Source organism: Anolis carolinensis, chromosome 4 (genome assembly GCF_035594765.1).
Source record: "Anolis carolinensis isolate JA03-04 chromosome 4, rAnoCar3.1.pri, whole genome shotgun sequence".
Taxonomy (NCBI): domain Eukaryota; kingdom Metazoa; phylum Chordata; class Lepidosauria; order Squamata; family Dactyloidae; genus Anolis; species Anolis carolinensis.
The window spans coordinates 53312182-53331413 of NC_085844.1; positions in this window are offsets into that span (position 1 = coordinate 53312182).

Below are 19232 nucleotides of genomic sequence, written 5' to 3' on the forward strand. Positions count from 1 at the left end.
CAATGAGAATGGGAAATTGTGTGAAATTGCACATAGGAGTCTTGTACCACTCATGAAAATTTGCCCCATCCAAGGAAGACTGGAATAACAGTTCATTAACATCTAAAGGACTACATCCCTGTTCCCTCCCACACACACCACAGAAAATGAATCTTTACAACATAGACTAAAACAAATAGAAATCGTGACTGACAGCTAAAGTATAATGGAAAAGAGAAAGTGTTTTGGACGTGGCAATGTAAATCTTTCATACAAAATTATGTTGATGAGCAATGAGTGCTTAGGAATATTCATATGTAATGTCAGCATCTAATGATTGGCCAACAAATTTAATGCAAAAATAAGAGGGAGATCTTTGAAAATAGAACATTTGATACTGCACATTTTTGTGGTGTTTGAAGGCTTAATCCAAATTTATTTTCTGAAGAATAACCCCGCCCCTTCCAATGCAGATATAAGTTACTAGATATAATTGAATCATTCATGTCACATAGGAAGAAAGATTTAAAAAAACAAACAAACTTTAAAAATGCAGTGAGCCTGTTGGAATTACAGATGCCTTAAAGGGCCAGACTTAAAAGTGACTTCCAAAACAGAGTTTATTGAAACAAAAGAAAAGGGACGCAGGGATACTTAAATGTAGTTCCACTGGTCAAAACTAAAAAACCCAAACCATACTTGGTCCAAAAGATAAACAGAAATATAATCCAGATTAACTGGATGCAAAGAGCAACAAGTCACACAAAGCACTCTGAGGCAAAACAAAAAGCACAGTACACAAATGGTTAACAAAAGGAGTTGCAAGAAGAGAAGCATCGTCAGCCGAAGTCCAAGATTGAAGCAGGAGGAATCCAACACAGAGTTGCTCCAGTGTCCGCAGAAGCAGCGTCTTTAGCCAAACCGGTTCAGGTCCAAACTGTAGATCCGAGTCCAACGCCGAACATGAAACAGGCAGCAGCAAGACTACAAGAAACTTTCCCAATACACAGGACCCAGCACACAAAGCACATCAACACTTTCCCTTCTGCAAAGACCCCTCACCCCTGAACCCACTTTTATCTACAAATCAACATCAGAAGATGAACTGACCACCACCCCATCACTATCCCCCACAGCTGCTCCCAGCTCTTCACGTGAATTCCCTTGACTCTCCCTCCAATTCCTCCATCTCCTGTCAAGATTTAGATCCCCCCAAGAATCAGTTGGATCCCCTGATTGCCAGTCTTCACTCCCAGAGAACCCCATAAAGGTATCACTAGTTGTTGGTGCCTCACAAATAGCTTGCACTTCTCTTATCTTAATCCAATCCATGGTGTCTCCTTCTTCTCCTTCACTCATTGACCCATCATCCCCAGAGAATCCCTCAAATGACTCCTCATCTGTAGGTGCTCTAAGTATGTCCCGGATCCTCTTTCTCTGCTGCTCATCCTCAGATTCCTGCTCCCGAGTAATCCTTTTCCCCCCTTCTGGCACCCATACTACTGTTTGTAATGTTACTCGCAGAACCATTTCATACCTAAGAATATTACTCTAGTGGCTTGATAGAACACCAGTAATTGGTTCAAATGTAACTTTTAATAGTGGAAGAGCACATTTTTCTCAATATAGGTTTTTTTTTAAGCTCATTAGTATATTGCAGGGAAAAGTGTCTTTCAGATTATTTGATGACCACTTCCTGAAAGCATTGACAATGCTCAGGGAATCTGGGTGTTGTAGTCCAAAACATCTGGAAGTTTTTAGGTCTCCTACCATCTGTTTGTTAAATAATATATCAATTGCACCATTGGGTTGTCGTGAGTTTTCTGGGCTGTATGGCCATGTTCCAGAAGCATTTTCTCTGGACGTATAAAGATAGCTTTTGATTTGAATAAATGTTAAATCCAGATCTCTATTGGTCTGGCAAATTTGGGAAAGCTGTTCCATGGCGAATTGTATCAACACATTGCACATACGCTTGAAGATTAGCTACCAATCTGGACTCGGTGACAAACACAGATAATATCGGAAACAGCACCTTAAATATTACTGTTAATTGCAACTAAGCAAGAATCAATACCAATTTGGTAAGTTAACATGTAGGTAAACTCTACTCCAGTGGATCTACTCATTATAACTAAAATTAGGAGTCAGTTTGGTGTTTTCAGGAATTGATATTTTCCATCTAAACTCAACACTGAAGTAGGAAACCAGGGTAAAAGATTTATATGATCTTTCTAGAACATGTTATTGAATTCCCTTCTTGAGGTTGCTGATAATAAATGTGCTGAGGAATTGATTGCCAGTTTACTAACTGCATGATTGTTCTACTAAGATACTAAAAGACTCAATGGACAAACTGAAAAATATGGTACATAGCACAAATGATTCCATAAGACAAAAAAAATTCCCCAAGATAACTGAGCTATATTTTGTTTTGGATCAATCCTTTTTTGTGTTTGATGATTTTGATTTTTTTTATTTGAAATTTGAATTCATCTATTATCCTACACCAAATGATGGGAAAGGAGGGGAGGAGGGAAAGAATGGAATGGGGCAGAAGTAATTGAGCTTGCCAGTTTAATGACAGAAAATTATTTTAATAGAATGTGGAACTGATATACTATAGCTCTTAGTGAAACTTGTTTCATTTTCTTCTGTTTCTTCTCCCAAGAGTAGGATTGTTGAATCTTTTTTGGTGGAGTTGGTGAAATGGTACAGCATTGGGTGCTTGCTTGAAATAAATTGTGGGTGTTTTTCTAACACTATAAGCTGCATCTCCATCATCCCTCCCATTCCGTAGCATCTTGTCTGACTTTGGAGCCAAAGGAGCTGGGGGAAAATAAACCTCAGACCCACCTCTCTCTTTGATTATGACTGATTCTCCAAACATCTTTTACGACCTCATCACATTCACCTAAATTAGCATCCTATGAAGCTTCCACCCTGTGTTGGAGATGGAGCCCTACTCTGGCCACCCAGCAGATTTCCATGGCATTTGAACCTTAGACCCCTGGAGTTGTAGTCTAACACCGAAAGCTATTTGCCATACTGGCTCTTATATGCATTATTATAGCAACAAAATTAAGTGGAGTGTTTTTGAAAGAGGAGCACTAGCATCGTATACTACATATGTCAGCTGTTTATACATTTGCAATAATCACATGTGATCTTATAGATAAAATAGTTCTTGGGTCTTGTAGTTGCTGATCAAAACATATGGGGAAATTCATATTAGTTTAGTTAGACTGACAGGGAAATCTTTTAATCCTCTGTCCTATTCCTTTGAAATATCCTAATCTTGTAGAGCATTTGAGGTTTAAATATGAGCAAAAATGACATGGTAATCTCTCAATCTTTTTTTGCATGTGTTATAAACCCAGTATTATCTGTGACTTTATGGACATACTGCTACATGCCAAGTTCTTAGGTTAGGAAAAGCTCTGCTACTCATTCAGTGTCATTCCGGCATAATTGAATCTTAGAATTTCAAGGGACTACTAAGCCATCTAGTCCAACTCCTTGCCATCAATAATTAAAACAATCCTCAAAAATGCTCATCCAAATTATTTTTAAAAGAACTCTAATAAAGGAAAATCCACCATTCTCTGAGGCATTCTATAATTTTGTCAAACAATTCTAATACTAAAACATTCTTCCTAAGATTTAGTTTACATTTTCTTTCTTGTAACTTCAATCAGCCAAACCATAGGAAATAGGCTTGATTCATGTTCTATATGACACAATTTAACATCGTTATAGATAGCTATCATATCTTTTGTCATTCTAATAATAATAATAATCCGAAAATACATCACACAGTCCTAGACACTTGGGAAGTGTTTGACTTGTGATTTTGTGATACGAAATCCAGCATATCTATCTTGTTTGCTGTGTCATACAATAAAATAATAATAATAATAATAATAATAATAATAATAATAATAATAATAATGCCTTATTTATTTTCCACCCCCTCTCCCCAAGCAGCTTGGGGCAGCTTACAACAAGGAAGAACAATAAAATAGTAGTAATCATAAAATAAATCCAGAAAATTAAATCAGTGCAGCAAATCAAAGGAACAAATCATGATACATAAAGAAAACATGTTAAGTCTAAGTCAAAAACATGAAAGAAAACATCACTAATAAATATAAAACTATGCAATAATTAAATATGAAGTACTGCTCCAAGAGTCTTGTGCACGCCATCAGGCTGAACAAATCGAAATGAATCCATTAAAATGGTGCATCGGGTGCATCTATTGATACTGCGTCAATGATGGCATCAAAATCTGAGCGAATCTGAGTGATTTTATCTGCAAAATGGTGAGCAAAATCACTACACCATGCCTCCAAGTGGTCGGGAGTCCCACCCTGAGAGCCATGGAGCTGATTTAGCTCTGCTAAGCAAGAGGGGATGTCCAGTGGTGATTACTGGAATGACATTTTTCTCCCTGCCTAAATTTCTAAAGGAATCAAGAACTAAAATTCAATCCCAGTCAAGAAATTAATGCATTTCCATTCCATCCCTATTACTGCCTCATGTTTACTTAGGCAGAAACCCATTTAAAAGGTAAACTCTATTAGTAGATGCCTGAAGGAGTAGTAAGTTGACAGATTGCAGGACTCAACTCCATTGTTCATATTTTTTTCCAAAGCCTGCAATGAACCTCTGCCTATTTCTGCAAGTGGCATTTTTAGCAGCTCGTGCAGAAGTGGCCCTTGAATGAGTACAGTTGCCCTCTTTTGCCTAAAAGCTGAGTCTGCTTTTTCTGAAGAACTGAGAATTCTGAAAAGATTGAAGTGTTGGAAGTTGGTTGATCTCCCTGGACACCTCATGAAGCTTCTGCTTTCTTAATAAGTTACATAACCTCAAGAATTTCCTGATTTTATTTTAACTCAGTTTCCAGAAGCCACTATTAGGAACATGTTCTTACATTGATTTTTGCTTGATTACTATGCTGAATGGTCACGGAAGTAGCCAATGATAATTCATTATGAGGTAGACATCCATGGCAGTTTACACCAATCATGGAAAGAAAATGTGTGGCAAAAAGCAGAATGAGAAGTAGTTTATTCAGAAACTGAGGTGGGGCTGGGGGCTGGGGTGGGAGAGCTAAACCAAGTCGTAATATTCCCAATATTGAACTACTATTTTAAGTGTTTGCCAGATTATGTTTTATGAGTCAAGGATATTCTTAAAACAAGGATCCTACATAATTCAACAATAAATCATGTTAAGTATGGAACTATATAAATGACTGTATTATATTGATTTGAGAATATCTTAGATTCAAACAGGAAATAATTTGCAAGATCAACTACAGAATCATTTCAAAGCTTTTAGGGTTTTATTTTTCCCCTCCTTCCTTTTTTCTCAGAAGTAACTGGGAGCAGATGGAAAAGATGAACATCTGGCTTAGACAGGGAAGATCAATGCCCCTGACATTCCTGAGTGAATTTCTTTGGTGTGCACAGAAAATAATTGATGACAGAAAGAAGAATCAAAAATGAGTCAAGAGGTCCAAAGTAAACCATTTGCTGATCCTACCAATAAACAGAGTGACTGCTGTTGTCATCCTTGTCAGACCCTGGCATGCCATGAGTGTTTTCTAAAGATTGGGGTGGCACTTTAGCTTATTGGAGCAGTGTCCCTTTGAAAGGGAATGAACGAAAGCATCTCACAGTTGAGTTCATTCACGTTTGATGTTGAAGGTTGTCATGTTTGCATTTCAGCTTCATCTGAGATGTTTAGCCATTCTGGAGCCAGTTTTTGAGAGTTTGATCACCCTCTTGAAGTTATCCTTCATAATAGCAGAAGAAGAAAAACATGTGGGAACAGCTTAAATAGAGTTTTAATAAAACTTCAATTGCTATTCTTATTCCATTCTGCACTAAAAAGAATAAGAAAAACCTTCTGTTCACAAAGATATTAAAATGTTCCAATAGAAATAAAACCTAAATGCCAATATGTAATAGAATAGCTTCAATTTCTTAGGCCAGTTTGGATTATTTTTACAGAAACAGGGCCTTGAAACAAACAGCAAAAAGGAAAAGATCACTTGAGAAATTTGTCCTATGAAATTATTACTGCAAGATACAACTGCCCCATGAAATTAAATATAGGCAGACACAGGGAGAAAACAGAAGGGAAAAATATTGCTGTAGAGTTGTAATTCTCTATATATATCTTTTTAAATATCCAAACAATATTTTTGCTTTCTGGGATTATTTGCTAGAAATTTTTAGCACGAATTGCAATGAAAGGCTCTCTTAAAAAATTGAGCTAGATCACAAGAAAAGCTATGTATGTAATATATGTAAATAAAAGCTATGTTCATAATGGGTTTCCTGAGCATTTCTCCTAAAGATGTCTATGGTGATATAAGTTGCCTATGTATGTAATATATGTATGTAAGCTATGTATGTAATATATGTAAATAAAAGCTATGTTCATAATGGGTTTCCTGAGCATTTCTCCTAAAGATGTCTATGGTGATATAAGTTGCCTAATACAAGCCATCAAAATGATGTCTGCAGCAAGAAGAGGCATTTGAAGGCCCACATGAAGGAGGCCAGGTGGGGCATTGGTGGGATAGGGTAAGCATTTCCCTTTGCATGTGATGAAGGATGGGGGAACCTATAAATAGTGTCCTTCCTCCCTTCAGTGTCCTCCTTTTTTATTTGTGTGATCCACCCTCCCACTCTCAGGACAATGTGAGTTTGCAACTGGTGGTGTAAGGGCTGGGTAGGACCCCCCCCCCCCCATGTTTAATCTGTCTGTGGGTTACTCACATCACACTGTTTCTATTGAAAGGTAGAAATTGTCTGGAGGTGGTGTCACTTTAGAAAAAAAAACCTAGTACAAAAAAGTAGACACCTATACTTTAGAGAAGGGTAGGTCAATTGTAGCCTATATATTGATTTATTTTTCTGTAAAAGATGTCAAAAATTCCTCACCATTGACTATTCCACCTAATGTACATGGGAACATCTGGAGGGATTCAGATGCTCATCACTATTTTCAGTGGCATAGTGGGAAATTTGAAGTGTGTGACCTCCTTTCAACATATAGCAACACACCAAAGGACAATCCAAATTCTGTGCATTTTTATCACTAAAATTCTTTCCAACATGTGCAAATTTTTAGCATCTCAATTTATCATTTTAATTTCATCCCATGCCTTTACATTAGATTTGTGCCATCATTATCATTATTTGTGCTAGATTTGTGCTATCATTATCTAGGTATTTCACGTTCTATTTTTACCTGAAAGCCAGTCTTCTCCATCAATTTTGATGGATTGGACATCAGCATCTTTTTAGTCAGCAATTTCATCTTCCGTTAATGAATTTTAAATCCTGCCTTTTCCCAAAATTATTTTAATTTTCTCATTAAGCCATTTAAGGTGGGTTTTCCAAAATAAATCATCCATCAAAGTAAAACCCAATCATCAGCAAATGTCTTTAACTTACAACGTTATCATTTAACTGTAATACCATTATTTTTCTCATCTCATTAAAATAAACAAGACTTGATGCTGGACCTTCTTGTTTTGGGCTTTTTGTATGTCACATGAAGTAGATAATTCTCCATCAATGATTATTTGCACTTGTTCTAACAAATGAATCAATCTAACACATTTAATAAAATTGTTTCCATGAATTATCTCTTCCAAAATGTTAAATAAAAAGGTCCAGTTCAAATTATTAAAAGTCTTTTCAATATCCAAAAATAACAGTGCTGGTTGTTTCTCATTAGAATGCTCCAAATATTCTGTCTATTTATAATATGTTTTTCCAAATGCCTTTAGCACAGAAAATACTTTGATTGTCATGATTAAAGTTCTGGAGAATCATATTAAGTCCTTCAGTGAAAATTAATTTAAACAACTTATAATCATTGTTCAACAATGATATTAATCTACAGAGGGGTGTGCTGTGTTTTTTTCCAAAGTCCTGATCTTTAGGTATCAATGAAATGTTAGCTTCTGCCCAGCCATCAGGAATCTCTCCATTTAATAACATAAAATTCATTGATTCTTTTAATTTGAAGCAAAACACTTATTATAGAATGCGGACAACCCATTTGGCCTTGGTGCATTTCCAATAGTAAATTCCTTAATTGTATGATCAATTTCTCTTAATATAAACAATTTCACCACATTTATGTCTCTATTCTGTAATTTTGGGTAAATTATGTTTAATTATATAGTCCTCTAAATCCTCTGCATGTATTTTTTGTCTTTATGGATCCACTTTCTGGATTTTCTTGTTATTTGTAATTTGTAAACCTCCTTCCCGTCTTTTATTTTTGTAATCACCTTCTTTTATTCTTTTCTTTTCTCTCTTTTTACATAACACATGAACTACAAAAATAAAAAGGTTTCTTTGCAAATTCATGCTTTGTTTTTTGTTTTGTTTTGTCTTTCATATTTAGATTATTTTCCATCTCATCTACTATCAATAGCTTTTTGATCAGAAAAAGGAGAAAGTTTATAAACAAAGAAAGCCCTTCGACAGGGAGATGGAGTGCCAGCACTCCCTGGTGGTCAGAACCAAACACAGCCTCCAAAGATGCCAAAAGATGGGAAAGCTTATATATACCTCTATCTGTTGTTTGTCTTGCCATTATTATAATCGATATTGAATGTTTGCCATATATGTATTCTGTGATCCATCCTGGGTCCCCTTCAGGGTGAGAAGGGCAGGATATAAATATTGTAAATCAATAAATAATTGATAATTGGCTCTGAAATCTCCTGATTTGATTATGAATTGCAGACTGAGGGATATTTTCTCATTCTCCTTTCTCTGTATCTTTTCCAAGATCAATTGAATTTTCTCTTGCCTCTGTTTTTTTAAATCACTGTTATATAGAATAAAGCATGCTCACACAAATGCTTCACTCACATCCCAGATTGTTCTATCAGTACCTTTTTTTTAAATCGCCTTTTTTCAAACATGGTCTCATGTAATCTTTATCCATTGCTTCTCCTTAGTCTTTAAAGCTGAGTTGTTTAAAATCTTAAAAGATGATGCTGTCAAGGTGATGCATGCCATATGCCAGCAAATATGGAAAACACAAGAATGGCCATCAGATGGGAAAAAAACAATTTATATCCCCATACCCAAAAAGCGAAGCGTCAAAGAATGCTCAAACTTTCGTACAGTGGCACTTATTTCCCATGCCAGTAAGGTAAGATCCTGCAAGGCAGACTCCTGCAATACATGGAGCGAGAGTTGCCAGATGTACAAGCTGGGTTCAGAAAAGGCAGAGGAACGAGAGGCCAAATTGCCAATATCTGCTGGATAATGGAGGAGGCCAGAGAGTTTCAGAAAAAATCTATTTCTGCTTTATTGACTATTCTAAAGCCTTTGACTGTGTGGATCATAATAAACTGTGGCATGTGCTTGGTGGTATGGGGATACCAAGTCACCTTGTCTGTCTCCTGAGAAATCTGTATAAAGACCAAGTAGCCACAGTAAGACCAGACCACGAAACAACAGACTGGTTCAAGATTGGGAAAGGAGTATGGCAGGGCTGTATACTTTCACCCTCCCTATTCAACTTGTACGCAGAACACATCATGCGACGTGTGGGGCTTGATGAATCCATGGCTGGAGTTAAAATTGTTGGAAGAAACATTAACAACCTTAGTTATGCAGATGATACCACTCTGATGGCTGAAAGTGAGGAGGAGCTGAGGAGCCTTATCACCGCAGTGAAAGAAGAAAGTGCAAAAGCTGGGCTACAGTTAAACATCAAGAAAACCAAGATTATGGCAACCAGACTGATTGATAGCTGGAAAATAGAGGGAGAAAATGTGGAGGCAGTGACAGACTTTATATTTCTAGGCATGAAGATCACTGAAGATGCAGACTGCAGCCAAGAAATCAGAAGACGTCTAATTCTTGGGAAGATAGCAATGGCCAACCTCAATAAAATAATGAAAAGCAGAGACATCACTCTGGCAATGAAGGTCTGCATAGTTAAAGCAATGGTATTCCCCATAGTAACCTATGGATGCGAGAGCTGGACCATAAGGAAGGCTGAGCGAAGGAAGATAGACACTTTTGAACTTTGGTGTTGGAGGAAAATCTGGAGAGTGCCTTGGACTGCAAGAAGATCCAACCAGTCCATCCTCCAGGAAATAATGCCCAGCTGCTCACTGGAGGGAAGGATATTAGAAGCAAAGATGAAGTATTTTGGCCACATCATGAGAAGACAGGAAAGTTTGGAAAAGATCATGATGCTGGGGAAAGTGGAAGGAAAAAGGAAGAGAGGCCGACCAAGGACAAGGTGGATGGATGGTATCATTGAAATGACTGACTTGACCTTGAAGGAGCTGTGGGTGGCGACGGCTGACAGGGAATTCTGGCGTGGACTGGTCCATGAGGTCACAAAGAGTTGGAAATGATGAGTGAATGAAGAACAATAAGTCTTTAAAGAACTAATGTCACCAGATTGTGGGATTTGATAATATATGAACTCTTTGCCTTGGGAAACTAGGCTTTTCAGCACCCAAATCATAATGAAGGATGATTCACCACACTTTGAAGTAGTATATTATACTGTTCTAAAGAAGGAAATGCCAATGCAGTGATGTTCCAGGACTAGCATAGTTTCGCACATAAGCATTATGTTTTGTTATATTATGTTAGGACAGTAATCCAAAGGATCCTAGATATTGACGCCCAGAAAGACATAGCCATAATATCAAAAACAGGATCTCTGAAGTGGTTAGGACACTTTAAATGTAATTTCCAGCGGGTGCTGTACCTAAAAGCAGATATGCCAAGACATCTAAGAATTGCTTTCACCAGGGCAAGATTTGAACAAATTGATTCCATGGATAGATATGGCAGATTCAACCACATCCCACGCGACGAAAGACTTTGTATCTGTGGCACCCCTGAAGTCGAAAATTTGAACCACACTTTGCATAATTGCAACCTATATGACAAAGAAAGGAAACAATACTTATGGCCTTTTATTTGTAATAAAACAAGCTGAGATGTAGCGGCCAAAACTTCATTTTTGTTGGCCGGTTATAACCCCATTCTGACAACAAAAGTGTCTGTTCTTGATAAGGCCAACTGGCTAATCAATACAATTGTTGTGTTGTGATAGCAACTAAGTGCTGTTGAAAGCAAGATGAATACATTTACAATATGAGAAAGATCTTGATCAAAACTGTAGCATGGACTATTACTGAAGACTTACACTATGGACTATAGCATAGTAAAACCATTCAGTTATGACATTTTAACCTTCAGGGTTAGTTTTAATCTGTATTTCATCTGTGTATATTTGTTATGTGGAGCCTCCGGTGGCTCTGTGTGTTAAAGTGCTGAGCTGCTGAACTTACAGACCGAAAGGTCCCAGGTTCAAATCCCGGGAGCGGCTTGAGCGCCCGCTGTTAGCCCTAGCTCCTGCCAACCTAGCAGTTCGAAAACATGCAAATGTGAGTAGATCAATAGGTACCGCTCTGGCGGGAAGGTAATGGCGCTCCATGCAGTCATGCCGGCCACATGACCTTGGAGGTGTCTACGGACAATGCTGGCTCTTCGGCTTAGAAATGGAGATGAGCACCAACCCCCAGAGTCAGACATGACTGGACTTAACGTCAGGGGAAACCTTTACCTTTTATATTTGTTATATGCATTTTAATAGTGTTTTGTTTTATGTCACTGTTTTAACCATATTGTTCCCTGCCTTGAGCCACAAGGAGAGGTGGGATAATAATAATAATAATAATAATAATAATAATAATAATAATAATAAGAAGAAGAAGAAGAAGAAGAAGAAGAAGAACAACAACAACAACAACAACAACAACATGAATAATATAAAAAATAATATGAAAGTGCGAACCACTTGTGCAATGCACACCTGCATATTCATTACAAAGAAACATGCATCTATTCACAATATGTATGCACCTCCATATGCGATCTTCATATGCACATAATGGCACTTTACTTCCACAACCTTGAACTGACTATGGGCATTTCAAATTGGACAAAAATGTCCAACATTTCACTTGAGTAAGAACTAATACATGCATGAGATAGCAACAGGATTCCAACCTCTTTTATTAGTGTTTGTGATACAACCTCTAACTGATGATGAGCTCTGACATTGTGTTTTTGTTGTGTTATATTTTTCATGTAGCAACTTTATTCTTGGTCTGCAATTTTCCTTGACATGTGAGACAAAAATTATATAGATCGGGTAAGCATTGACAGCTATTTTCTTTTACTGTCACTTCACTTATATTTCTGAAATTTATACCCTCCCTTTTGCATAAGCCACAAAGTACCTAACAAAGTCATACAGCAATTAAAGATAAAAAACAATGATGACAAAATAAAAGGGGAAAAATAGAAATAGAAGCAACAACAGTGACCTGATAATTATGAAATCTTTGAAATCACAATCTTTCCAGTTGTAATAGAAATGCTGATAACATAATGGTTGTGAGTGTAGACTTGACATTGTTGCCACAATCATATTTCCCTGCCTATTCTTCTGAAGACTGGAATATAGTTAAATGACATTATAAGGGTTAGGGCCAGGAGAGGTTACTTAATTTAACTAATCTTTTATACTATATTTAACTAAGTAGCTGATACAGAACCCCAACCAACAATTGCAACATACAGTTTGATTCTATTATTAGGTATCACATAGAAAATATTTTTCCTACACAACCTAGAAATAAAAATATGTAATTAAATCATGTCACATTGTGAGAAATGTTCAGAAAAATCAGATGCACAAATATAGGGTGGGTGAAACCTAGCATAGAAATAGTGCTTATGCTATGAATTCTGGAGGGTTGTGGGGACTACAGACAAAACATGAGTCAACAATATGAGCTGGTGAAGGTCTAGGTTGCATCAGCAGAAGTATGGTTTCCATATCAAGGGACCTTAAATTGAAGTCCTCTTTCCAATTTGTGGTATCATTACTTAAGAAATATATATGAAAATGTCTAGAGGAGGATAATCAAAATGGCAAGGAGTTTAGATACCAAAATCTTTGAAGAATGCATGAAATGGCTGAATTGGTTTAGCTTGGACAGATAATATTGAAAAAAATGAGAATACAGAGCAAGTTTGCTTTTCTACTGCTCCAAAGGAAAGGATTCAAATGAATTTAATTTACAGGGAACAAGATTTTGTCTAAACACTATGAGCATCTTCCCAACAGTAAGAGCTGTTGGCAGGAGAACACAGTGCCTCAGAGACAGTTGCGCTGCCTTTCTTTGAAATTTTTAAGATAGAGAGAGACTGGTTGGCCATCTGCCTGGTATACTTTAGCTATGCTTTCCTTCAATCTGTATTATGTTGGACCAGATAAAACTTGGGAACTCTTCCAGTTTGAAATTTTGTTTCTAGAATTTGGTGAATAGGCAATGTGGCAAATACATCAGGCATCAGGCAATGAAATGTCACTGAAAGGTAACAAATTAAAGGGGGATTTTTCATTGGAATTCCCCAAATAATTTGACTAGCCTTGCAGACTGTGTATCAGAGGGGAAAACAAAAGGGGGCATTGCCCCCCCCCCCCGCAAAAAAATGATTGTGTCCTTGCAAATGAAAATTTTCTTTACTTCCCAAATTTCTATTATTCCAGAGGGTGAAATATTGAAAATTGTCCACACCTGGAACTCTTATATTTCCTATATTCACAAACCCATAGTAAGTTTGCCTACTATTTCAGTTTGGATGCCTAAATTGATTATTATCTCCTGACATTTCACCCACATCTATTTCAGGCATCCTCAGAGAGTGTGAGGTATATACATCAGGAGAGAATACTTCTGGAACATGGCCATACAGCCCAGAAAACAAACAACAACCCTGTGATTCCGGTCAGGAAAGCCTTTGACAACATGATTTCTAACTCTCATCATCATCATCATCATCATCATCATTTAATTACTTATTAATCGCCCTCCATCCAAGATGATCTAGGCGATTTACAAGATAAAATTGGAAGGGATAAAAATACATACATATAAATATTGATAAAATTAACATAGATTAAAAGCTCTAGTAAAGAACCAGGTCTTGAGTGCTAGGGTAAAAGGCCCTAACTCACGCATGGCTCTCATATAGGGCGGCAAGGCATTCCATAAGGCAGGGGCAGAAATAGAAAAAGCTCTGCGTCTAGTCCTTTCCAAGTGCACTTCTCTAGGACCCGGTATGTAAAGTAAGTCGCGTTGAGATGGTCGTTGCGACCATCAACTCTCAAGTGATATTCTAAGTTACTGGAATGCTAAACATTTGGGGATTTAAGGAATATTTTATTTGAAAGAACAATTTTCATTTGAGGGCAATGCCCTAATTTGAATGCCCCACCCAATTGCTACACCTACTGTGTATTGTAAATTTACTTCAGAGTGTGTTGTGTTATTTCCTTGTAAACTTGGGAAGCATCTTGGCTAGTCCTGTGATTTCCAAAGTCATAAATCAGTAATCCTCCTTTGCATCTAAGAGCCATTTTTTGTGCTCTGTATTGGCATTTAACAAATAGTATGCCCTATTTGGCATTTAACAAATAGTATGCCCTATCCACACTCACACATTCCTGAACTGTTTATTGACCACTTCATCACATTAAGCTGTGAAGTGTAGAGCTCAGTCTGACTCAGTGTTGGAATGAAACAGATGATTTTCCATACCTTCATCACACTGTTGGAGCCCCTGGTGGCATAGTGGGTTAAAGCCTTGTGACTTGAAGGTTGGGTTGCTGACCTGAAGGCTGCCAGGTTCAAATCCAACCCGGGGAGAGCGCAGATGAGCTCCCTCCAGCTCCATGCGGGGACAAGAGAAAAGCCTCCCACAAGAATGGTAAAAACATCTGGGCATCCCCTGGGCAACGTCCTTGCAGACAGCCAATTCTCTAACACCAGAAGTGGCTTGCCGTTTCTCAAAAACAAAATCACACTGTTAAATGTATAAATGGTACTCAGCATTCTTTCAGTACATTTGCCATCACATTTAAATTTCTAGGCACTGCCCACCACCCTCATCCCTGTTCTTTGTGGGGAAAAACCAACTCTCTTTGAAATGTCAGCTGCTATATGTCTTCAATTCTGAAAGCAAGGAAGCAGTGAAGGAGGGAGGGAAAGCCATGGTACTCCCTCCCTCCCCCTTGGCTACTCCACAAAGAAGGGTGTGGACCTTGTAAAACTATAACTCCCAGGACTGCATAGCATGGAGCTGTGGTATTTAAAGTAAGGTCCAGTTGCATTAATTTCATAGTGTAAATGTACCAAGAGAAGGGTATGGACCTAGGCAAGTTATAACTCCCAGGAGGAGTCATGGAGTCATTGCATTTAAAGTGGGGTGCAAGGGCATTCATTCCATAGTGTAAATGCACCAAGAGAATGGTATGCATCTTAGAAAACTATGACTCCCAGGACTGCACAGCATGGAGACATGGCATAATAATAATAATAATAATAATAATAATAATAATAATAATAATAATAATAATAATATAAAATAAATGGATCACGACTGCATTTATTCTCCATTACAGATGCATCCAGAGAAGGGTATGGACCTTGGGAAACTATAACTTCCAGGACAACATAGTATGGAGCTATGGTACTTAAAGTGGGGTGCAAGGGCATTCATTCCATAATGTAAATGTACTTTTGACTTCCCCCACAATTTTCACACTCACAAATTGGGGAAACATTTCAATTTAAACCGGGGTGTGACAAATGTCATCACATTAGAGAGTTGGCCATTAATCCAGATCATTACCAAAAATCCACTTCCCCACTACATTTGAAAACATCGGAAAATAATGCTGGCCCCCCACGCTTAAAATATGGAAAGAATGCTCTATCCTACACTTGAAGCCAAACTAATATGATGAGCAGAGTGGCTTCCCAGATTTTAAATGTACCACTCGGTGGAATTTAGCAAATGTGATGAAGTGGTAAAAGTCACAGAAATACTTTTCATATTTTAGAAACAGATGGTATTATGCTGTTTTATGGGGGAAATCCCGTGAGGTATATAGATTCTCACCCACCCTGAATCGAGGTCACAATTATCATTCTTTCAGAATAATAAATCTGAACCTTCTAGGTTGTTTTAAAATGAAAACAATTCATGAAGCTATTCTTTGTGTCCCTGCAGATAACAGCTTTGGCAGATTCTGATTCACAATCCAAAATCTGCAGCTGCATGTAGGACATTTTAAGAAGACATTCAAGGGTGACATTCCTGCCAGCTTCAATTTCTCTGTGACAAGATATGAGAGCAGCTGATATATTTTCAGAAAAGACAAGATTGTACAAAACATATGTAATGAATTATCATCATTACAGTTATCAGGCATCAATTGTTGGGTTTTGTTACCTGTCTTTTCCTCATTCACCTTCTCTTCTCTCTGACAAAAATGCTGCCCAGTTGTGACTAGTGATAGGAAGCAACTTTCTTGAATATTTATTAATATATTTGAAGTTGTTTTCCTCTGGCGTTTTATCCTGTTTTTTGTCTTTCTCACAGGGTGCCTATCATCATCTCAAGTTTCTTTTAACCAGCTCATCAATTCTCATTAGACCGAGACAAATCCATATGTGTTAGGAGGAATACAAAACAAAAATGTCTCTCTTTTCTAGCTATTTCAGTGAAACTATTACTGGGATTGGTTTCTTGTTACAAAACAGTCTTTATTGCCACACCTGTAGCATCAACCTATGTGCTATAGGTGGGCAAATCTTTTTGTTCTGACTTCTCCAGCACTAACATTGCAGGGGCTTAAAAATTCACATGAGCTTGTATTTTTTTTTTTTAAAAAAAACAACTCCTCACACAAATCCATGTTCACTACTGTATGCATTTTATCTAGTGCATATGTTGAGAGGTGAACCAGTAAAGGTGCATGCATTTTGTTCAAATATTTGTATGGGCTGCATATTTCTTTGGAAATTAGAATTTAGGTTGGTTCATATTAAAATGAGAACAAATTGATTTATCTTCCGTCCCAAACATATAACATCTAAGAACTTGTTGACATGGGCATAGAAGCCCAGATTCATTCTGAGTTACCCCCTAGCTGTACTCATAACCCTTTTTAAAAACTTCCAGTGAGTATTGTGGTATATTGGATTAAACTGGCTTTTCTCACTTCAGGCTCTGGCGTCTGCCTGAAATTCCAGATAATCCTGTGGCTTTGGGTCAGTGTGAACAGCTGGATCAAGTTTGATTTGTGATGTCAGTCTCATCAATGCATTAAAAAGAAGGCAGAGTTTTCCTATGTCACTGCTGCCATTTTTCCAAGCTCTATATAAGAGCATCATAAAAGCTCTTGGCCATTATGAGTGCATCATTCTGACATTAACAGAGGCACCGACAAGACTAGGAACAAGGTGGAGACCTCTCCTGCTGCCTGGGAATTTTGATAGTGACATGGAAAGTGAGTAGATAAACCAATGGGTTTAGTGTGGTCTTGGTCCACCAGAATGTTAGGACTCCAACACATAACTGCAGAAGGTTTGGCAGGGTGTCAGTATGGAGTATGACTGCTCTGAATTGGTCCTGGATTTACTCGCCAGTGTAGACTTACTATAAGACATGGGTGAGTGCTGATCATGGGGTATGTGTTACCCTTGAAACCCCTAAGTATAATCTCTGAAGTTCCAGGTTTCCTTTTTTGTTTTCTCCCCCTGCCTCACATCAAATTTCCCACCCCAAAAAATAAGGGGGGAAAGATGAAATATGGCTCAAATGAGAACTGGAAAATACATTACTTCTCAAGTGTCCTGCTAGTTGAGTGAGGGGGGAATGCCCTTCAATCGCTTATCTCAGAGCTAGAATTAGCAAGCATATGGCTTTTAAGTTGAGATTTAACTTCGTCCTTAGTTCATCAGCTTGAATTTTCCCTTCTATGATGTTTAAACATTCCTTCTACATTGTTCTTATCTAAGAAGTAAATTAATGAAAAAATATAAATAAATGGGAATGTTCCCCAATTTTCCTCTCAAGTGAGTTTCTCAACATAGAAGTTGTTTCGTAATTAATTGCAATACAGTAAAAGAAATTTCCCGCTTTGAGATAGCAACCACTTTTTTTTTTAAAAAAGGATGAATTCCCATGAAGACTTCAAGATGCCCTGCTACTTTTCACTTTAAAAATGTTCCCGTTCAATGTCAAATGGGCATTCGCCATGGCAAGATGAATGCATATGCTTTACAGAAAGTTGACCATCTCTCTTGACACCTTAGGTGCTTGGAACGAATTCAATATACTCCAGCTATGATAGTGCAAATAAATGTTTGATGCACCATATGGTAGCAGTAAACACATGCCACAAGGTGTCATCCAGCAATATTGCACATCTGATAGATCAGTCCTAACATAATTTCACTCAAAAGTTAAGGTTTGGCACCCTGCTGAAACTATATCAGTCACATATCATATAGGTGACCTGGAAGCAGAACAATCCCCTCTATAATACTGGCAGGACATCCTAAATGTCTCCAAGTGTTTGTGGCCATCATAGATTTCTTAAGGATCATGAGACTTCCCTGCTTTTTAAAAGTGAAAACTATGAATATCATGTCCCTAGTATGTTTTCTGCCTTCTTCGTGTTTCTATGAAGTCCCCAAGTTGCAAGGTGGACAAGAGCAAACAAAAGTCTACATGGAAAAGAGGCAAATTTTAGTAACTATCCTTATCATTATGGTGGTAGATGCCTCCCATCAGCAAAGGGTCCCCAGCTAGACATAGGTTAAACATATTTTTTTCTGGAAAAATTCCAGAATTGTTCACATGGATTGCTAAAATAGTGACACCTTTGTTTTTTGCACAAAATTATTAAAACAATTATGTCTAAAATTACTTCAGGCTATGTGTATAAGGAGTATATGAAACATAAGTGAATTCTGTGTTGAAGCTTGGATTCCATCTCCAAGATATCTCTTTATTTGCATGCATGCAAATACAGGAATTCCAAATTTTAAAAAAAATCTAAATCCAAAGCACTTCTGGTCTCAAGCATTTTGGATAAGGGATACTCAGTATACGCTATGCCTGTATGCAAAATGTGGTGAATGTTGTATGAAAGCAAGAATCCCCAGCAAACTTATGTTTCCCACCACACTTTATAACATGTCCATCCTCCACAGAGAATTGTTTCTGTTTATTCATGCAATGGATTAGAATGCACTTTTCTCATAAAGAAGTGTAACACAAGATGCTGTTGTGTCCTTACTATGA